The sequence below is a fragment of the Sciurus carolinensis genome, chromosome 9 (assembly GCF_902686445.1).
Source record: "Sciurus carolinensis chromosome 9, mSciCar1.2, whole genome shotgun sequence".
Lineage (NCBI taxonomy): Eukaryota > Metazoa > Chordata > Mammalia > Rodentia > Sciuridae > Sciurus > Sciurus carolinensis.
The window spans coordinates 48038401-48061879 of NC_062221.1; the positions used below are offsets into that span (position 1 = coordinate 48038401).

General features: G+C 39.8%; 1 long non-coding RNA gene across 2 annotated transcripts in view; it reads left to right on the plus strand.

The window, feature by feature from the left end:
• Positions 1 to 23479, plus strand: part of LOC124992417 (uncharacterized) — a 136427-nt gene that overhangs the window by 90867 nt on the left and 22081 nt on the right. For both annotated transcript variants that reach the window (XR_007110120.1, XR_007110121.1), the window contains exon 4: positions 9712 to 9813. This is a non-coding gene — a long non-coding RNA (uncharacterized LOC124992417). The remainder of the gene's footprint in view (positions 1 to 9711; positions 9814 to 23479) is intronic.

Here is a 23479-nt window from a genome sequence, read left to right on the forward strand (position 1 = left end):
CCTCTTCCCTTCTCTCTGCTTCTCAGTCACAATAAACTGAGCAACTTCCTTTCCCATGACTTTTTGCCACAATATTCTGCCTTGTCTCTCTGGTCCAGAACAGTGGAGTTGGTTAACCATGGACTGAGACCACTAATATCATGAGCCCCAAATAAACTTTTCCTACTTTAAGTTGGTCTTATCAGGTACTTTTGTCACAGCAACAAAAAACTGACTAATATGGAAATTGATACCAAGAAGTGGGGTCATTGCTATGATTAATCCAATCACATGGTTCAGATGTCTTTGGAATAGGAAGAGTTTGGAAAAGTTTGGAGATGCAGGCTGGAGAAATCTTCGAATACTATAAGAGATCTTAATGGGTGATTTCAATGGGATCTCAGATCAGTATGCTGATAGGAATGGAGACAGTAAAGACTGCATTCATGAAGTTTCAGAGGAGAACTGTAGAGCTCTCTTGGGAATCGGACTAGAGGCCATTCTTGTTATATTATGGCAAAGGACTTGTTTACATTCTGCCTATGTCCTGAGGCTTTTGGTGAGACTGAATTTAAAGGTGATGGGATGATTAGACTGGTGGAGACATTTCAAGACAGCACAGTATTCAGGTGATGGCACGAATATTGCTGACACATTTCGATCAGGTTTACTGTTAGAATCAGGAGGAGAGAGAGAGCATAAGGATTTTAAAAACTTGCAGTTTGACCAGAAAATTGATACCAAGGAAGGTGTGGCCATTGAGGAAATTACCACCACTAAAAAAAAGTTGAGGCAGGTGGGAAAATCAGCAAGCTCTTACCCATTTCAGACCCTAGGGTAAAGAAGTGAAAACTCATTTAAGAGACTTTGGGGGCACCCTATTTTCATAGGGGTGTTTAGAAACTGTTTTCCTAGGATCCATTTCACCATACTCAGTTTCCCAGGCACTCAGAATCTACCATGAACATTTCCAAGGAGACCCCATTATTACTTGAGAAGACAGTGGATCTTGGGTTCATCCACTTGGTGCTGATTCTGCAGAGATTCAGGATGCTGGGGTCATGGAGGCTTCCACCAAGATTTCAAAGGAAGGTCTGGGAGACCAGACAAGGTATGGTAGAGTTGTAGCTGTTGTGGGCTGCTCCTGGGAGGGTGATACATGAAGTTGTGAAGTTGAAGTCAAAATCAAAGCTGGAATGGAGATCCCTCTGGATTAAGAGATACCAGTAACTTTTAACTTCTGTTGAGGAAAGCTGCTGATTATGGACAATACCAGCCTAAAACAGAGACCATATGAGCTGATACTAGTAAGATCAAAAGGACAGGGCTTCCCAAATCCTTTGGAGATCATATCTTGCCACTGCATGCCCCAGATGTCAGAGGAGAAGGTGCAGAGAACGTTTGCCCAACTAGGTTTCAGTCTTGCTTTGGTCCCATCCCTTCTCTCTAAGTCTCTATTCCTCCCTTTTGGAATAAGAATATTTATTCCATGTCATTGTATATTGGATATATTTAATTTTCTTTTAATTTTTGTAAGGGTTGACAGCTAAGAGTTTGCCTTGAGTCTCAGAGGAGACATTGGACTTAGACTTTTGGGCAGTGATGGAACTGTTAGACTATGGGGACTCTTGGAGATGGACTAAATGTGTTTTTTCATTGTGAAACTGACATGCACTTTTGGGGTTCAGGGACAAAATAAAAACCACGAGGACGTGACCCCCCCAAACTCCTGTTTATGCAGGAGGTGAACTGATTAGATTATGAGAGCTGTAACCTAATCAATACATCTTAGTTTGATTGGACTAACTGGGTATAGGCAGGCAGGCATGGGGAGAGGAGGTTGGTCACTGGGGGTACTCCTTGATAGGGGCCTCATCTTCTCTAGACCCTTTCCCTGTCTCTCTCTGCTGAGCAGCTATTCTCCACCAGGTCCTTCTGCCATGATGTTCTACTTCACCTCAGGCCCAGAGCAATGGAGTCAGCAAGCTATGGGCTGAAAACCTTAAAATCATGACCCCCAAATGAACTTTTTCTCTTCTAATCTGGTCACAGTGACAAAATGCTGACTAACATACTAATACAGGACAAAAGGCTAACGTACCATGCAATTTCCCCTAGACCCCCATCCCTTGAGGATTTCTCTTGAACTCCTGTCTGGATCAGTCAACTTTGGAGCAAGTTAGCTTCAGGTCTTTGAGTTTAGACAGTGAGTGATGCCAAGAGTTGACTGTTCTTTTGTTTGGTGTTTCCCTTTAATAAGTGTAATATGCAGGTTAAGTAGAGAACACAGGAAAAATCACTAACACCAGGCAAGCTTGTCCTGGCTCCCAGAATGCTTAGATTTGGAACCACTTTTCTGCTTAGAATTCTATTTTTTATGGAAAACTTCTTCAAATCTGAGTGCCCGCTGATTGTTTCCCTTCAAATTCAGTGTCTACTAATTGTTTTCAATTCAAGTTTTAGGAGTTTTTGTGAAACATGATACTTTTTAAAGGGAAAATCTCTTCATTGTTTGATGAGAATAGTTTGTGTTAGGCCCTGAAGACCATTAAGGAGGGAGAAAATTGTGGTTTAGGACTAATAAGCATGCAGATTTTCTCAAAAGGTTGATTTTTTTTGTTGACTGATTGGCTCATTTATTGAGTACCTATGCTTAAAGTACTAATCCGTAAATGAGGATATGGAGAAAGTTGGACTTGGGCTTAGCCTCCAAGGAGCTTATTGTTTAGTATAGCAGTTGAGGCATAGATGTAAATGGCTATCTTGTATGACAGTTCATAGCAAGGAGCAGTGACACAGGTGTAAAGTCCACACAGAGTTAAAGGCTCTCTGTTGGGGAGAACTGGGATGGAAGATGTGGACCTTGAAGGATGGAGAGAAAAGGTGCGAATGTTATTCCATGGACAAAATGTGAAAAGTAAGAATTCATGTTTTTATTTTGCTGAAGTATAGAATGCTTGACAAAGGGAGAGGGAAGAAGAAGAAGGAGAAGGAGAAGGAGGAGGAGAAGGGGAAAGGAAGAGGAAGAAAGGAGGAGGAAAAGGAGAAGGAGGAGGAGGAAAAGGAGAAGGAGGAGGAGGAAAAAAAAAGGTACCTGACATTTAGGGACTTGGAACCAGAACTACTAGATTGAGTCACCTCAAAGTCTACTCTATTTCTGTCTTTCCAGTTATATAAGAAAATAAGTTTCCTTCTGTTTAGGCCAGTTTAAGTTGGGGTTTTGGTTATTTCTTACAGAGATTTCCCTAAGTGAAGATAAAATTTTATTGGTAAGAGAGGTTTGGAGCCAGACTGTTGAGAAATTGAGACAATATTTTAAAGGCATGTGGAACCATATAAGATTTTTCAACTAAAGAGTAAAGTGATTAAAACTTTAAGGAGATTCATCAGGCAGATGCACGCAGGATGGTTAATGATTTGAATGGACTAACTGGGTGGTAACTATAGGCAAGTAGAGCATTGCTGGAGGAAGTAGGTCACTGGACACATGTCTTTGGGGTTTTTATTTCCTCCTCCCTCTTTCTCTCTGCGTCCAAGTTATTATGAACTAAACATCTTTTCTCTACCATGTCCTTCCACTGTGTTCTTCTGCATCACTTTAGGTTCAGAGTAATAGAATAGGCAAACCATGGACTGAGACCTCTCAACCTGTGAGCTCAAAATAAACTTTCCCTCCTCTAAATTATTATTTTTTGGTCAGGTACTTTAGTCACAGTTAAGAAAGCTTACTAACACAAAAATTGGTATCATGAATGGGGTTGTTGCTATGACTAACTTGACCATGTGGTTTAGAAATCTTTGGACCTGGTTTGTGGGAGAAATTTGGAAAAATTTGGAGATACAGTCTAAAAAAGCTTTAAAATATTGTAAGCAGAAGTTAATAGGTGATTTAGGGGGGAATCTTAGAAGACCAAAATGTTGATAGGAATGCAGACAGTAAAGATTGTACTTATGAGGCTTCAGAGGAGTACTATGGATCTCTTGGGAAGTGAACTAGAGGCCATTCATGTTATATCATGCCAAAGAACTTGTCTACATTTTACTCACATCCTGAAACTTTGTATGAGGTCAGTCTTAAAAGCAATAGAGTAATTAAGCTGGTGGAGAAAATTTCAAGGCATTCAGGCAGTGGCATGGGTATTGCTGATGGTTTTTATTGAGGTTTACTATGAAAAGATCAGGAGCAGAAAACAGAGAGAAAACACTTTAACAACTTGCAGTTTGGCCAGCACATATAAAACTGGGGCCAAGAAAGTTGTAGTTATCAAAGAGACTTCTGCACTAAAGAGAAGCCAAGTACTTTGCACAAGTTACAATAGAAAAAAATGGCTTGAGGGCATCTCAGAAATTAGTAAGACCATACACCGTGCAGGCTGAAGGGTGTAAAAGTAAAAACTCATTTAGAAGACTTTGGGGCGTCCTGTTTTACTAGGAAGGCTAAAGAATTGTTTCCCTAGGATTTATTTTACCACACTCAGCTGCCAGGCACTCAACAGCTGCTGCAGTCAGTTCAAGAAGGCCTGGCTATTTCTTAAACTGGTGGCAGACCTTGACATCATTCATGTAGTGCTGGTATTACAAAAAATCTGGATGATAGAGTTAGGGGGATCATGGAAGTTTCCATTGAGATTTCAAAGAAAGGCCTAGAAGGCCAGGCAAAGTGTAGCAGGGTCAAATTTCCCATGGACAGCCTATGAAAAGGTGATGCATAAAGACAAAAACAAAATAAAAACCAAGGTTAAAGTGAAGTTACCAGGATTAAGAGATGCCAGTAACATGAGATATCTGCTAAGGAAAGCTGCTGGCTGTGGACAGAACCTCAGAGAGAGGCCATGTGGGCCTAACACATTTGGAGATCACATCTCACTATCATGTGCCTTAGATGCTGGTTGTGGTGCTACAGACCTAACATTTGCCCAGCTGGATTTCAGTCTTACTTTAGCCCCATCGCTTCTTTCTATGTTCCTATTTCCCCCTTCTGGAATGGAAATATTTATTTTGTGCCACTATGTATTTAAAGGTGTATAACTTGCTTTTAATCTTTACATGGTTTCATAGCCAAGAATTTACCCTGAGGCTCAGAGGAGACTTTGGATGTGGATTTTGGGGACAATGCTAGAACTGTTGACTATGGGGACATAAGAGATGGCTGAATACATTGTAAGATGGGCATGAGTTTTGGGAGGCCAGGGACAGAATGTTATAGTTCAGATGTAACGTATCCCCCCAAAACTGTTTTAGTGCAAGAGGTAAAATTAGTAGATTATGAGAGCTGTAACCTAACTAGTGGATTAATACATTTCCTGGATTAATAGTTTAAATGGATAAGCTCGGTGGTAACTATAGGCAGATGGAGTATGACTAGATGAAGTAGGTCACTGGAGGTATGTCTTTGGGGTTTTTATTTTATCTCTTTATCACTCTTAATCTCTGCTTCCTGGCTACCATGAACTAAACAGTTCTGTACCACACCCTTCCACGATGATATTCTGCCTCACCTCAGGCCCAAAACAATAAAGTTAGTTGAACATGTATTTAGATTTCTAAAACTATAAACCCGAAATAAACTTTCTTTCCTCCAAGTTGTTCTTGTCAGGTATTTTAGTCACAGTGACAAAAAGCTGACTAACACACAAACACTCGTGAGATAATAGGAGATGTAAACACATAGTAAACACTAATAAATTTAGTTGTGTTCGTAGTTGCAACCTATTTTAATTACCAAGAAGCTTGAAATGAGACATTGAACATCTGTTTCCTTAGGAGACACAAGGTCTATTGTGTCTATGGCCTATCTAGGTTGGTGATTTTCTTTCTGCATCAGATTCCAATTTGGTAGGCACTGAGGAAACAAACATTTCATATCTGATTTTAAAAGGGAAAATTAGAGAAATAGGCAATAATAAAGATGCTTTTTGGAGTAGTTAAAACTCAAAACTCCTTGATCTTTAATTTATTCTTGAATCACAGATATAACATGAGAAAAAGAAATCCTTGAGATTAAAGAACAGAATTGAACTAATGAAACTGAAGTTGGGAAATTATAAAAAGTGACAATTCAAAAGAGAAATGTTGAGTTTTGATAGTATCTGTGTATATTCTCTGTGGTTTGTGTTGAAAACTAAGATGATACCTTCCCTTATATTTGTTTTAATCAAATTTTAACCTAACAAAGTATAAAATAACATTTTCTATTCAAGTCTGAGAAGGCCTAGGGTTGTGATGTTTTCTGCCTGGGCCTTCGGGAATTTCCCCAACATCGTTTATGTCTTGGCCTAGTCCCTCCTACCAAGGACCTATGTTTACCCAGTTTTGCATTATATTTAAAATTTTTGTTTTGAAATAATTTTACATTTACAGAAAATTATAAAATGGTGATAACAGTTCCTATATTTTTTCTCCTAATTTTTTCTAGTGTTAATATCTTAATAACCATAGAACAATTCTAAAAACCAAAAAATTAATATTAGAACAATGCTATTATGCTAAACTGTTGATTTTATTTGGATTTCCCCTGTTTCTCCACAAGTTCCTTTAGTTATTCCAGGAACCAACATTACACTTGGGTGTCATGGTCCTCAGTCTCTGCCCATATGTGAGTACTCCCTGGCTTTCCCTTTTCTCTCGTGACTTTGTCACTCTTGAAGAGCAGTGGTGAGGTATTTTAGAGACTGTCTCTCAGTTTAGATTTGTGTGATTTCGTCTCATATTTTGACTAAAGTCCTGCCCGTTTGGCAAGAATATCACAGAAGTGACATGTGTTTCTTATGCCAGGCATTTGATCAGGGGCCCATGATGTTGATGTGGCTCATTGCTGGTGAACTTCTTCTTGATAACTTCATTAAGATGCTGTCCATCAGGCATCTGTCTTTCCCTTGGCCACAAATAAAGGAGAGATACTCTGACATGAAAATATTCTCCCTCTCTTCTGAGCATTCACAGGTAAATCTCTAGCATTCACCCTCCTTTGAGCATCCATAGGTAAATCTTGTCAATGTGGTGTTATCCCTGAGGTGTTCTGATGGTCATTTTTCTATTTTCCTCACTCCTTCTACATTGTTTATTTTCTTGTTTGGTGCTGGGAATTGAACCCAGGGCTTTGTGCTTGCTAAATATATGCTGTACTACTAAGTCTCTACATTATTAATTGGAATTCTTTTGCAGGGGACAGTCCTGAGTTTTGATAATAATTGCTTGACAACAATTTTTATTGTCTTCCCAAGGAACAATTATACTTTATAAAGGACACTTCCATGAAATATTTTTTTTGTTGATTAAAAATGCAATACATACCCAATAAAAAAAGGCCAAAATTAAGAGGTTTAAAAATATCCATCGTCTTTGACAGTCATCTTAGTATATTAGAGTCTATCTTTGCACATGTTTCTATGCATTCATATACACATATAAACAAAAATCAGATCATGATATGCATGCTAGTTTGTAAACTTCTTCTTTCCCTTAGCAGTGTATTGTGAGCAGTTTTCCATGCAATAGGTACATTTCCATAACATCATTATTAAGGCCCAGTTGCCATTTCATGGAAGTATTATGATTTGTTTGGTGAATCATTTATTTTGGTTTTATTTTAGACTTTTGTTTTTATAGTAGTGTTATGACCAAACTTGGACCATCATCTTTATACAAAATGATAGGAATCAAGAACAGCAGTGATATTTATCACATTTGCACATCTTGCTGGACTTACTGCTACACATTCACATGCTCAGTCTCATTTTATCCTCATAATAGTCTTGTGAGGTGGGCAGTACTATTCATATTTCACATATGAAATATTAACATTCATTTTCAGTAACTTGTGGAGTTTCATTCATCTAATTGGTGGAATCCAGACATGTAAGCAGATTCTTTTGTTGTTACGGACTGGTTTATAACCACTAGGCTAAGAGCCTAATGATCTTCTTAATTACTGCCTCAAGCAAAACTGTAAAACTGGAATCTCTGAAAAAAAGACATCTTAGTCTGTTTTGTGTAACTATAACAAAATACCTGTGTCTGGCTACTTTACAAAGTTAGAGGCTTATTTCATTCACAATTTCGCAGGCTGAAAGTTGAAGAGCAGCCTGCCCCATCGGTTGGTCTCTGTTAACAGCCTTTGGTGGTATCATAATGTGATGAATGACATCACATGAAGGGAGCCTGTGTGAGAGGAACCACACAGCAAGACAGGAAGCAAAAGAGAGGCGAGGAATGAGGTTTGCTCTTTTATAGCAGCTTACTTCAGGGGAATGAATCTACTCCTAGGAGACCTAACCCACTCAGAGAGACCAGCATTAGTCTCTTTTCTAGAGAGGTCAAGGCCCAATCACCTCCTACTAGGTCCTGCCTCTTAAAGGTCCTACCTCCTTTAATACCATTATATTGGGGACCAAGCTTCCTGCATATGAAACACTGGGGGACAAACCATATCCAAACCACAGCAGGAGGCAGGCACATTTTAAGATTTGTGGACATATATAAAACCACCTTCCAGAAAAGCAGATCAAGTGTATGTTCTACTCCCAATGTCAGGTGGGAGATGGATGTGCTGGTTTCCAGAACGAATGCTAATCCTGAGTATTCTAATTCTACAAAACGTCTCTCTGTTAAGGAAGGTATTTGAAAGGGATTTTTAAAAATTTTATTTACTTATTTATTTATTTAACATAGAGGAGAATCTGGTGTGGCTCTTTTTGGCTTCCCGAACTCCTCTTGGCTACCTGATACAGAATTTCATATCTCTAGGGAGTAGAGCACAAAGAAGACAGTTGCTAAAGAAGTGAATGGCTGAAGGAATTCTGTCTGCTGATGGCCTGGGCTCTGGTAGGGGATCCCAGGGAGCAGCAGCCTCTGGTCCCACACAGGCCTCCTTGAAAGGAGGGACCCTGCCTGATTTTGCAGGAGAGAGTAAACAAAAGCCTGGGGTGGTTTGACTTTTTTTGATCACAGTCAGATGTGCAAAACTTGAAATCTTTATCTTCTTACAGTAAATGTGATTTCTGACTCAGCAGAAAGTTTTGAATTTAGTCATTTCCAGGTAAATGCAATCCACTTCTGAATTTTCTCAGCAAGTTCAGGTTTATAATTCAGTCACATTCACATTAAAATTCCTCCCTTCAATATTGTTTGCTTCCTCCCCCAGCTCCACCCTGGGGTGTCTTCTAATCTCTTAGATGTGTGTGCAACTGTCTGCTTGTCCTCAGAGGACCTCTTCCTTTTGACCTTCCCCTGCCACTCCAGATCCACCCTCCAATGGCCACCTGTGCAGGCTGTAGGGCTTTCCAGGGCTCCTCAAGGTAGGAAACCTGCTCAGACGCAGGCTCCTCAGGCCCATGTGCACTGTGAACCAAGCCTCCCACCTCCCCACATACGAGGGTCTCCTTCAGCACTGCTTTCCTGTCCTCTTAGGAACCCAAGCAACTCTTCTTTATAAATACACTTACAAGACTGGAAAAAATACTTTCTCCAATCACATGTTCTGATTTTGAGTCAGAAAAATCTGTTTATTCCACCTACAACTGACTTTGAAATAGGGGAGGGGGAGAGTGAAGTTTGGAGAGATATTGTTTCAAAGATTCAATGAATAGATTCTTATCGAGCCCGTTTACCCATAAATGCAACTGCACATTTCTCTTGCCTGGACTCATGTCATCTGTATAAATGTTCATTTTGATATATGAATACAGCCTTGGCATTCACGGATTTAACATTCCTGGTTTCAACTGTTTGCAGATGACCTAGAAGATTTATGATGTGTAGCAATTTGTTCGTCGGCTCAGGCACAGATCTGAATCACACACTGTCTGGATGCAGGGCCTGGACATCACTTAGCTGGTATGTACACTTAGTTAACTGCCCAACCTCCCTGCTGTGTTGGTTCTCAATTTCTATTTCTCTTTATATTTCCATTATTTTCATTAAGCATCTGATTATAGTGCTTTAGTTCATTTCACTACATTTAATGGGAGAAATTCTAATATGTGCTTCGGTAGAATTCATAAAGTGGTCATTGACATGTATCCAATGTATTCCTTGGGGATACATCTAGGATCTGCACTCCATGGCTTCTCCCCACAACCCCCACCCCCATCCAAGGAATGAGGGTGTTACAGAAGTGGTACATTGGGCTGCTGGGAGTGACCAGAGATCACCCAACTCTTTTAGTGCCAGACTAGTGGCCGGCCTGGCAACTCTGCTGCCCAGGCTTCTCCCTTCTGAAGGCAAAACAGTGACCACATGCCTGGGCAGGAAGGGAATGGGTGGGCTGCTGACAGATTTCAGCCAACCAGGAGCATCCTGCAGCCAGTGGTCAAAGCCAGCTGTGCCATTTGCTGAGACTCCACATGTGGCTCTCAGTCCTGCTTCCTGGAATCACAAGGGAGCTTGTTAAAAAATAGAGATGTCTGAGTGTCATTAAATCAGGATCTTGAGGGTGAGGTATGGACTTTACTATTATTTGAAATATCCCAAGAGATTGTAATCTGTGCTGTGCCCGAGAGTCTCTAGGCCAGAATAATGGTATGGGATGGGTAGCATGGTCTGTGTGACGCTTCACAGCACTTCTCAACCGTGCCAGGCTGCAGAGACTGCAGAGGACTCAGACATGAGGGTGACTTCACTGTGGTGTCAACTTAGGTGCCTAACCCTCTCCATGATGCTGATTTCTATTTATCCTTTAATCCTCAGCCTAAGTGTCTCCTTCTCTGAAAAGACTGCAATGGGCTTCCCTCCCAGCCTACCATGGCACCCCAATTCCTAGCTGGTTAGGCACTTCCATGTCCCCCAAGCCTATTGGACACACTAAGTGTTAGCACTTTTCACATTGCTGCTCATCTATGGGCCTTATTGGACTGAAGTTTTCATTTCCTCTCCTCTAGCTCTTCACGTGGTGCCTGGCACATGTATGCATGGGTCCACACACATATCCACACACATATATATTCATGCTGTCACTATGTGAATGGACTGAGTTTGGATTATTTTAAAGTCCAAGGCCTTGGAGGATGTGTTGGGCAAAAGGGAAACATGGGCTACTCAAAAGTTAAATGAAGGCCAGGAGTGCACACCTGTGATCCCAGCAACTCAGGAACTGAGGCAGGAGGATTCCAAATTTGAGACCAGTCTGGGCAACTTTTGAGACCCTATCTCAAAATAAAAAATAAAAAGGGCTGGGGATGTGGTTCAGTGGGACAATGTCCCTAGGTTCAATCTCCAGCACAATAAAGGACTGACTGACTGACTGACTGACTGAATGAATGAATAAATGAATAATAGGGCTGACATGTATCTCAGTGGTAGAGCGCTTGCCTAGCATGTGTGACACTCTGGGTTTGATCCCAGCACTGCAAAAAAAAACAAAAGATAAATGAAGGTGTTCACTTAGATAAATGAAAAGGAGAAGAGTATATTTATTTCTCTTGAAATAGAGCCTTCTACTCTTTGTATAAATTTATGGGGGCAGGGATGTTAGAACAGGGGTTCTCAGGCCTAGAAGCACATTAGTATCAATAGTATACAGATACTGAGGCCTGAATCCCATCCCCAGATTGGTTGGCATCCGTGTGATTCTAATGAACAGCAAAGTTTATGCACGACTCATCCAGTCTTGTCTCAAAGGGACCACCTGTGGACCCACAAGCGTGGGTCTGTCTCTGCGATCCTGCTTTGGCAGGACTGAGGACAAGCTGCTGTGCCTTTCAGCCAACTTCGTCAGTTATTCTGATGGGGGTGCTTCTCCAGCTAGGCTCTGAAAATCCCTGATGTAAGCAATTGCATCTAAAGCCTCCTTCTACAGAACACACGGAGGGCTGAATTCCTTTTCACCCAGGCTCAGCCTTTCACTTTGCACAACCCGAATATCTCAGCGGCTTTACACTTAATGATGCATGCCATACCCATATAGTTTCTACTCATTATTCAATATTTGTTATTTTTAATCACATTATATCTCCTACTGAACTGCAGATCTCTCTAGGGCTGGGACTATTCATTTTATTTTTACCCATCTATGTACTTGGCATAGTGTCTTGCAAATAATAGGTGCTTAATAAATGTTTGTAGAATGAAAGGAACACAGAAAGCAATTAACTATTGTTCTGAATCAGCAGCCTGCCTAACTCAATTTAAAACAAAACATGGTCATGAGAGAAGTATGGCGAAATGGCATTACTGTGAATGCGTATCAGCTTCTAAAATTTTCAGTTAAAAGGAGAATCTTTAAAAAATGTTTTGAAACAGTTCCTTGAGGCATATATTTTAATTGCCAAATCATTTTCTTTTTCCCTGCCCCCTAAATATTTAAACTAGTTGTTCTCTCTGGAGAATATAATTCCTGAGAAACATCAATAAGCTCAGGACACAGAATTCGCTCAACTCTGAAGGCATGCTTGGTTAGTGCTCTTCTCTGTGGTCTCATTTTGGCTCTGGAAAGCACACTTTGAAACCAGCAGAACAGGTTGTGTGACTATTGTCATCCTCCCCAACTTTCCAGTGAAGATGTCATTTTGGCCTTCTGAAACTCTTCCCTTCTTTATTTTCAAGGAGGGAGGTGGGCTTTGTGGGGCAGATAGCTGGGGACTCCTTCCCTAGTCTAGGAGGTCTGCTTCCTCCCCTCTGAACTCTGTTCTTTAGATATGAGGTTACTATGAAACAGCTCAGCTGCAGCCTGGGAATTGTCTAGGCCCTCTCTGGCTTCTCTGCATACCTTTCCCCTTTCTGTTCTACTGTTCCCTTATTTCCAGGTACTTACATGGGGATGGAAGCTCTCCAAGCAGGACAATTTTGGGGAGGGGGCTGTTGTCCTCTCCCCACCTAGCATAGTACGGGGCGGGCAGCTGGAGACTGGGACTTAGTCTGCTTCCTGCCCTCAGATGGGCACTGAGTTTACTAATATAGGATGTGACACTCTTTCCTAAGTATTGTCAACCACTGCTTTCTCCACATGTACAAAGAAAGGGGTCAGCAAACTCTGTACAGGGTCAAATAACAAATGCTTTAGATGTTGAAAATTATATGGTCTGTGTTGCTACCACCCAACTGTCATTATGGCAAAGCAACCATAGGTAATACATAGGTAAATTGTCTCAGGCATTCTAATAAAACTTTGTTTATGACTGGAAATTTGAATTTCATGCAATTTTAATGTGTCACAAAATAATACGCTTTTGATTTTCCAACCATTTAAAACAGCTCAAAGGCCAAATAAAAAGAGGCAGCAGGCTGAATTTAGCCTGTGGTCAACCGTATAGGAATCCTTTTAATGGTGCCTTTAAAAGAGAGAAATCAAGAAGATGGAATGAAGAAAAACTTTTTCCAAAAAGTGTAGTAGAGCATTGTGTCTACAGACCCATGAATATGGTGTTCAGCATGGACAGGGTCTCAGGAATCTGGAAACACATTGGTTTGAGCATTTTTTAAAATCTGAAAACAACTCCTAAACTATGTTTAGTATCTAAAGATTTTAGAACATAATGTTGGATGGATTCCTCTGTACCTGTCAATCAAATATAAATGGCTCTGAGTCCCCATCCATTTGACTGGTAGAAGCTCTTTGGGATTACACAAGGAACTGCATTTATTACGGGTTGATGGGACACAGTGGAGGAAATGTCTATTTCTAGGCCATGGTGTCACCTGTGGTCATTATTATCACTCGTTCTACTTAGTGTTGGCATTGGGGTAGATCTCCTTGGCTACATCAGGAGTTCAAGCAGGCATTTTGCTCCCAACGGGCTACTCTGGACCCCACCAACTGCCGTGCTCCTGGTGTTCCCATCAATGGGCATTTTGTGGGATCTGGAGTGACACTTGAAAGAGGAGCCTGTCTATAGCATTGGCTGAAAAATTCAAAACAAAACAAAAAAACCCCCAAGCCTTCCCATCCTGAGCCTTCTCAACTCATCTCCACTGTGCTAGGTCTTGCTGACTCAGCCTAAGGTGTTCCAAGCACTTTTTTCTGTTTTTGAGTCTCACTATCCCTCTGTATTTAGGGATGATCCCAGAGCTTTTTTTTTTTTTTTTTTTTTTTTTTTTTAATATTTTGTTTTAGTTGTTATTGGACACAATATCTTTATTTTATTTTTATGTGGTACTGAGGATCAAACCCAGGGCCTCACACATGCTAGGTGAGTACTCCCACTGAGCCAAAACCCCAGCGCCAATCCCAAAGCTTTTCTTGGGTGAAATATGCCCAAACTCGAGAGCCTGAGGGGTACAATGCTCTCTTCTTTGGGGAGCTGGGACTGGAGAGTAATATGTTAGGAAAGGAGTTGCTAATTATATTTAAGTCGGCTTTTTGTTGCTGTGATGAATGTCTAAGAAAATCAACTTACAGGGGGAAAGATTTATTTTTGCTTATGGTTTTGGAGCTTTTAGTCCATGGTCTGCTGGCTCCAAGCAAAAACATCATGGCAGAGGGGTGTGGCGGAGGAAGCTTTTTACCTTGTAGCAGCCACAAGCAGAGAGAGGAAGGGAGGAAGGGGCCAGGGACAAGATTTACTCTTCAGAGTGATGCCCCCAGTGACCTACTTCCTCCTACTAGTACCCAGCCCCCTACAGTTTCTACCTCAATAATGGATGCCTTCAGATTATTAATCCACCCCAGGTTCATCCATCAGTGATGTAAGAGCCCTCATGATCTTGTCACCTCCCAGGAGCCCCACCTCTGGATATTGCTGCACTGGGAACCAAGCCTTAAGGTTATCCCAACCATAACACTGATATCTGTTAATTTCTTTTATAACAAAACATTTTTGTTTCCTTCTCCTGCACCAATCCCTGCAAGGAAATGCCCAATTACTTCCTGGCTGACATGACCCACTCATTCCTTAGGAGTTCATTCTGATAGGAGGCAAAAGTTAGAAAGAAATGAATTCTACAGAAACAGTCGATGTACATAACTTATTTGAGAAACCAAACTGGAGTCCTTAGTCTTTCCAAGGGGAATTGATTTTTGCCTTAGTGTTACATGAATATGAAAAGGTAGATTCAGATCCAGACCAAATGTGGAAGGGCCTGATAGTAAGGAATCTAGACTATTTTGTAAGCACCAGAGAGCTTTCTGGAGGAAAGCACCACAACTGGATTTTTATTTGAGGGAAAATTCAGGCAGCATTGTGGAGGATGGAGCAAAGGAGAATAATCTGGAACCTGTTACTTGGCTGCTGCAATGGTTTCCACCATCCTGGCTCAGACTCTTTATGAACATGCCTGACTGTCTTTCTCCAGGTTGTGCCTACTCGAGAGCAGGACTGTAAGCTTCAATTTTATTTTCTTCCACCTCTAGCCCCCAGAGCCTTTAGTATATTAGTTTTCACATTTTTGACACTTAATAAATATTGACTGAATTAGATTTGTCCCAAATGAGCTCTTAGAATAAAAACACTCAAAAATAGAGAATCTCCATTTTCATAAGGTTTTCACTGTGGTGTATTATTGGAGTGAATCACCTTAGTCAAAACAGGGCTCTTTATTTTGGCAGTAAAACTGATGACAGCCTCGGGGAAACTCATCTTCCCCTCCCCCTCATATTAACACCAGAAATGAATTCTCTGTTTTATAATATATACCCAAGACAATGGAATAAAAACCACATTCTCAAGTTATAAATATTATAAGTCACATTTTTACATGGTACTGCATAGCTACTATGTTTTGCAACAATTTGGCATGGAATTACAAGTAGCATGCGTTAAATTTCATATGCCCTTTAATTTTTTTATCTCTTCATTTGCATGCATATATTTTATAATCATTCATTCTGGTAATAAAACCCACAGGATTTTAAATTGAACTGAAGTCCCAGATGCTTTAAAAGAATTTATGTTGCATAATTGTACTGGTTTTCCTGAAAACAAACAATGTATGACTTAAATATTCTACACAGGAGAGGAGTCGGACCCTTCCTTAAATTCTCTGATATCTATTGAATAACTAATTGTGAGGAAAAGATCGAGAAAACCAAGGGGGATATAAGAATGACGGAACCAAGAATGCAGAAAGTAGTGGCTTTCTGAAGACTTCACCATCGAGAATGATGTGCAGATTTCAAATGAAATTTTTGGCGAAATAGTTACAGATCTTATTCCTTACCCACGGAGGTGAATCAGTGCATTGATACCAATGATACACTTAGGAGAGCAAAGTTCTCCTAATGATGGTTCTCTCAACAGAACCATCTGAGTGGGGTAAAGTAAAGGAAATGTTTTGTACTCAGAGAAGAGTTTTAGGACTTGAGTTATCTATTGCTACAGAACAAATGACACTACAATTTAGCAGTTCAAGACAACAAATATATATATATATATATATATATATATATATATATATTTTTTTTTTTTTTTTTTTTTTTTTGGTGGGTCAGGAATCTGGGAGCAGTTTAGGCAAGTCGTTCTGCTTTAAAATCTCATGTTCTACTGAGGCTGTTTGTCAGGGCTGCAGTCTCATTTGAACACTCAACTGGGGAATGATTCTTTTCTAAGTTCACTCATGTGGCTGTTGACAGGTTTTAGTTCCTTGCTGACTGTTTCAGATCTTCACTGGGTAAGTTTCTGAGTGGCTTAAATCTCCTCATGACATGGCTCAAGACAGAAAGAAAGACTGCATAACAGAAGGTGCTACTCTTAGAAGTGATGTGTAATCACTCTTGTCATATACAGATGAGATCACTCAGAGCAACCCAGGGACATTGAAGGAGTGTACCACATGTGGTTGTGAATGCAAGTGGTTGGGAATCATCAAAAGCCTTCTTAGAAGCCACCTTTTCCAGGGCTAGTCACTGCATAGGGGTCATGATTCAGGACCACGACCTGGAGATTACTTATGAGTCATGTCCTTGTTTGAAGAAGGTCAGAGGAGGAGGAGAAGGTTGAGGCAATGAGAGGGCTTTCAACTGTCATTCCTTTCTATCCTTGACTCTATACTTTTTTTCTCTGAACTGCCTTTGGAGAACTTTAAAATAATTACACAAGAAAGTACTTGTAGGGCTCAGGAGTCATGAGAACTAGGTTTAAAGGTGGCTAAACTATTAAAACTTGGAGGCAGAGAGATGTTTTCTTAAATGAATACAGAATGGATGACGAAGTTTTAATGTTTCACTGAAGGCCAGGCTGAGCTCTTACTGGTGGTGTTATCTTTGGAAAGTCATAAGCAAGCCTGGGAGGCTCAGTATCTTTGTGTAGAAATGAGTGATATTTTACCTGGTTGAACAAATTAAATAAAATGCTATTCCCTTGCTCTTTACCGGTGTGACATTAAATTGTCATTTCCCTTCTCTGGATTGTGTCTTAAACGAGATAGTGAGGAGGATTTTTACCCATTGAGGTCACTGATGTGCTCTTCTGGGGACCCAGGCACAGCAGTTCCAAGATATTCCTTACCTGTCTGGTTATGCAATCTGAGCAGGGGCCCAGGCTGGCACTGGGCATACGATCAAACCTGGATTATGGAGAAGATGAGGATGGGTAGATGCAGGGTAAGCGGGGGGCTGAGACCTGTGCTTTTCCTTGTTCCTGGAGAACATTTTTGCACAGTGCTTAAGGGGAACATAAGAAGGAAGATGATTGATGGTTTGTATATTTTTGATGCTGCAAAAATAAGAGAAAATGTCTAGTTTAAAAAAAAAAAAAAAACTTAGACCAAAAAGTGTTGCAAATCTCTTTTCTAAGAATACATGAACTTTTGCTCATGTGTTCCTTCCCAGACAATGTCCTTTCATGACAAGGAACACATATCTAATAGTTCAAGAACTAAAAGGGAGGTGACAGAGGATGGGGTTGAATAAGGAACTCATAGAATTCAGTTGGAGCTGGCAATTGGAAATCAAAGATGAGGCTACTTTTACTGTCTAGAGGAGTTTGTTTCTTTTTTTAAATCATTTCTGATATATATATATATATATATATATATTTTTTTTTTTTTTTTTTTTGGTGTGGTGCTGGGGATTTGAACCCAGGACCTTGTGCTTGCAAGACAAGCACTCTACAAACTGAGCTAGCCCTTCCAATGTTTTCTTGACCACCTTTTTCTGATTGCTTGTCTTTCATATGTCTCAACATGATTCTATTATCCTCAACTTTGCATTTGTGCCTCTGAGGCTCAGTACCCACTACAGACTATATTTATGACTTGATAGCTCAGATTTGGAGAGAGAGATTTTATTTGCCATATATAAGAAAATGAATTGGCTGGCCCGATGTTAGATATCCACCCTAGACCTGGCAGCGTGGCAGTTTTCTAGAAGGGATTCTGAGGGAGACAGTTAATGAAATTGCATCTAGTACATGATTTCATCTTATAATAAATGGAGAGTGTGTGGAAAGTTATCTGGCCACCTCTGCATGGTGGAGGATAGAAGAGCTTCGGAAGGTTAATGTAGAGAAGGTAATTGAAGATTCTTCCAAGACACACATATCTGAGGATGGGGATTTTCTCCTACCTGAAGTAATGTACATTTTCTAAATCAGTAGTTTTTATACTTTGAATGTTTAAAGAGTAGTAAAATTAGAAAAAAATTGGGAACTGACATTGATTGTGGATTTTATATTTTGCAGAGTGAAAATCCCAAGACCTCTAACAATGACTACTTTTAAAAATCATTTCATAAAAAAAGATATTTCCAAATAAATATAAAGCAGGTACTCTCAGACTATAGTTCTCTAAATCGAGTTTAGTTTAACCTTTGAGAAATCAACTGTATTGTCCTTATTTATTTTCTCTCATTCCACACAGCAGACACCAGTTGATAGGTTGGTGCTCATTGGTTTTTTTGTGCTTGGGAAACGTCAATGTAGTATAAAAGGAGAGGTCATAGATCATAGAAGGGCAGAACAAGGTTGTCCAGTGGCAGGATGAGAAAACTGAGCACCTTCTCTGATCATTCATTCAGTCACTTCTTGACCAAACATTTGCTCGGCACCACTATGTGGTTCATAAATATTAAATAACTCACCCGAGATTGCTAATAATCTTTATTAGCTAATTGCAAAATTGGATAAAAAATCAATAATCTTTCCACTTATGCCTTTCAAGTTGAACAAAATTTGGGAGATTAAATACAATTACTATGCATCCTGAAGCAAAACTTTTTTCCAATAGGGGTCATCTCCAAATTAAACCTTGGGGTGACAGGTAAGTGTGGGGGAAGAAAAGAGAAGAAAGGTTGAATTATCCATTGCTATTCACATTTAAAGAACTGCATTTGCTGGTGTACTAAAATCTTAAAACCAAAATCATTCTGGTTAAATGAAATCTTTAATATAAATTAATTTTTCTCCTTGGTAGACTCTATTTATAGAAATGCACATAAATTGTGGAAAAATGTGGAAGTTCTCTTTATTTCAAGGAAGAGTACTTATATAGCTATGTTTTTGTTCAGAATAATTTCCCCTCATTCTTCCAGGCATTGTATTCTTTGAGCGAGTGTCTGGAAAATTTCTAGTTCTTAAGATTTCTGATCATGACCACATTTCATTCAGGTGCTGCTTCTCTTCAGATAAAAAAGTTTGAATAAAACCTTTATCTTTGTTTGACAGAGAAAAAGTAAAGGCAGAGATGTCCCCATTCTCTGAGTTTCCATTAACTTTAAGCGGAAGCTTTGCCTGTGGAAAAGAAGATATTCTGATGGCAAGGTGATGTGAGGAGATTAAGTGGCTTTCATAGCACCATGTAGAATGTCATTCACTGAATATCTAGATAGCCTGATTTTCAGAATCACACCAGCTCTATGCTCCACTCTGTGCAGTCGGTGATGGGGCAATTTACTCTGCGACCCTTCCCCACATTACCATTAAGTTTCAGGGCAAGTGATTTGCACTTTGATGGAGTCGCAAAGTCAGGGAACCTCATTCCCACGCGTTCCATTCCTGCTGCCTGCCAGTGTTGATGTCATTAATGTGTTTCTGGGTCATTTCTCCCCCTTAGATGCATTGATGGGATTGAAGAACTTACTTGACATTATGTTGGCTTTAAATTATGAAAAATTTAGTCAATTCAGAAAATGACATAAAACCCCAAAATTTCCAATAATCCTACTTCTAAAGAAAACGACTGTTTGTGTTTTGGCATGGAGCCTTTTCATCTCCCTGCAAAATAAAAGAAGAAAATGCTCTTTAGAACAGCAGAGGCATCTTTTTTCTAGAGGAGTGGCATAATTCATCTTAGGAGCAAGTCTAAATCTGGATAACAGAATCCAAAAAAGCCCTGTATTTGAAAAAGCAAATTTCAGACTTGATTCATACATCAAACTGTAATTATTAGCCCACAAACAACATGCAAGGGGTAAAATTGCACTCTAAATGAGGGACAGTGAAAAGAAACAATACTTCATTCAAATTTTAGTATTGTACCTAAATAGATGCAATATTCTGCAACAACTGCCTCTGTTTATTCTCATGCCCATTCAGGCTATAACAGTGTTACTGCTTTTAGGTTTTACATAATGAAATACCATGTTTTTCATTGTGATCAGGAACCCAAGGAGAAAAAGGAGAGAGATTTATTGAGCTATGACACAATTAATATTTTACATTGTAATGTCTCTTTGGCTTGTTGTGTTTTGTCAAAGATGTGTCTGGTATCTATTGTTTTTATTATTTCCAGCTGTCCTAATTATTTCTCTCATTTGATTTTAATTCATCTTTCAAAGAGGAGTTGGTTTGCCAGGTGGTTATTATTTTTTCTCAACTCTTTTAGCCCTTATTGAAATAGATGTCCAAAGAAAGCCATTGTTTCAGCTTTATTTGTAATGTATTTATGACCCATAGAAGAGGGGAGTCACATGTTCCTAATGCTGATTTCCATTGTTTGCCTGGCCACCCATGCTTAGGAAGATAAGAAATAGGCAGGCGTTCAAAGTGAGTATGAATTTCTTCTTAAAAGAAAAAAGCTGTATTCTTCACTAGGAAATAAAATGGTAAAGTAAGAAAAATGTTGCCTATGAATACACTTAAAAAACTAATCTAAACTAACATTCATTGCTTGCTTAAACTTTTAATGTTCATGAGCTAGGTTTAATTTGGGTTATATTTTAATAACAAATATTAAAGTTAGTAAAAAAGAAATGAAAGACTGGATCTAGAGGCAAAGGGGACTAAGAGGCCAATTTTAGCTTCACAGGTTCTGATGGGTCAGTTCTTTGCTTATTTATCTTTGGGAAGTGAAATAAATACATATTTTCTCTTTACTGAATAACAGGACAGTTAAAATCTGTTTTATTTGAGTGATTCAGAGCTCCACCTTCGCTCATACTTTTGCATCTTAAGTTCATTGACCTTCTCCCCAAACATGCCTCATTGCAGATGGGACCTGAGTGATGACCTTGGTCCCATGTGGAGCCGTCCTCCTCAGCCTCTGTCGTTGTGCCTCTACCTCTCTTGTTTTAGGATTTTCCATTGTAAAATGGTGAGTGCGATGTGAGTGCTACCACCTTAAAAGGCAGATTTGTGGGTTGCCCTGGAAGATCTCTGTGTGCTCCAACACTGCACAGTATACTCAACAGCCCGCACTGCCCCAGGGAGGGCAGGCTCTGTAGGTTAACCTGGGTAGATGTGTCTACACACGGAAGAACTGATGAATTCCTTAGTGTTTTCTGCAAGAGGGTGTCAGACCAAGACGGAGGGCTGTTGAGCCTTGGTGTCCTTCTGTGTAAAATGGGGGCTCTGATCCTTGGGATGGGGGTGTATGAAAGTGCCAGTCACAAAACAGGCTTCAGTAGATCTAAATTCCCTTTCCTTCCTCCCCCAGAGGTATTTCAACCTCAAATTGTTTCTCCAGTGAAGGCCAGTGGAAAGTATGTGTAGAGTTTTTATATGTGACATGTTGCTACATGAAGCTAAATTGGTCCCTGCTAGATTCATCGTTGGAAATGGAAGTCATGATTTAAAAATAACTTGCAAAAGTTTTCTAGGAATGTGTGGGCTAAGATGGCTATCTTATCCTTTTAAAAAAGCAACCCAAGTCTAGAGATATGGACATGACCTTTGAGAATCAGAATAGTTTCTGGAAGAAACAGCATAATGTATAAAAACTGTCCTGGACCCAGACTTGTAAAATATATTTTAGAACTGGTCTAACTCTCGCTTCACATTTAGAGACAAATGGAGTGTCATCTTTGTTCCCTCTCTTCACACACAAAATCCTCAGACATCCCAGACTCAGGCTTGTCACAGCCAAGTGCTTCCATGCACACCCATGCTTCCCACCAGTGGCAACCGCTTTGAGATGCTCACCCATGAGCCCTGGTCAAAACCAAGCACCTCCTCTGCTGGCTCTGCCCTATCATGATCAAGAACAGCTCTATCCTAGCTCATGGAGCACCTCCTTGACCCAAGACTGAGAATCCTACCTGTCCCTGCTTAGTGAGTGCCCAGCTTAGGTCAGAGGACCGTGGCTTCTGGTTCTTCATTTATAGGGAATTTAGACCCTCTTTATAACTGAATAGTCAAGCACATAGAAGACACTTGTCATTTGGAGGTGAAGGTTCGATTACAAGAATCTTTAGGTTTCTGGGACTGCCATCTAGGAACGATTCTCAGTGAATATTTCTGTAGATAGAACTGGTTGTCTAATCTCAAATTTACATAAAATTGGGACTCCATTGGGATTACTAAAATATTTTTTGAGAACTGTGCACTTAAGGCTATTTTAGGCATATGCATGTATTAATAGGTACAATAACCTTTCCCTAAAGCTATATTAGACATGTGTATAGGATCGTGCTATGATGGTCTTTGTGAATAAAAGTGTCATTATTTGCTAATAACGTAGAGCAGATGTCCACCTCAGGCTTCTCACCCTTTTGTGCCAGGTTAATTCTGGCTCATTTTCTGGTGCCTTCCTCAGGAGGCCTTCCCATCCTCATGCATTGGACTAGGTGATTTCACTTTGTAGCACTTATCTCTCTCTCTCTCTTTTTGTATGAGGGGTTGAACCCAATGGCACTCTATCACTGAGCTACATTCCTAGTCCTTTTTATTTTTTGAGACATGGTCTTGCTAAGTTGCTCAGGCTGTCCTCCAACTTGAGACCTTCTTCCTCATTCACCCCAGTAGCTGTGATTACAGGTGTGCACCATCATGCCCAGCTGAAACTTATCTTAATTATTATTAAAGATGTATTTGTGTCAAAGAAGCCACAAAGTGATTGCAGAATCATGTGGGCCATGTCTGAATTGTAGCTCTGTCAATTGCATGCTTTGCAACATTGGGTGATTTATTTTGCTTTTCTGTATCTCACTTTCATACATGTATAGTGTGATAATAATATTATTTACCTGTAGAGTTGTTGTAAGGAGTAAATGAGAAAATACACTTAAGGATTTGCATAGAGCCTGGCACCTGGAAGAATTTTGTAGTGTAGCCTAGATAGAATTGGTTGTCTAATCTTGAATTTACATAAAAAGATAATTCTGTACTCCATTGGGATTACTAAAATAATTTTTGAGAACTGTGCACTTAAAGCTATTTTAGGTATATGCATGTAATAATAGATACAATGGCCTTTATTT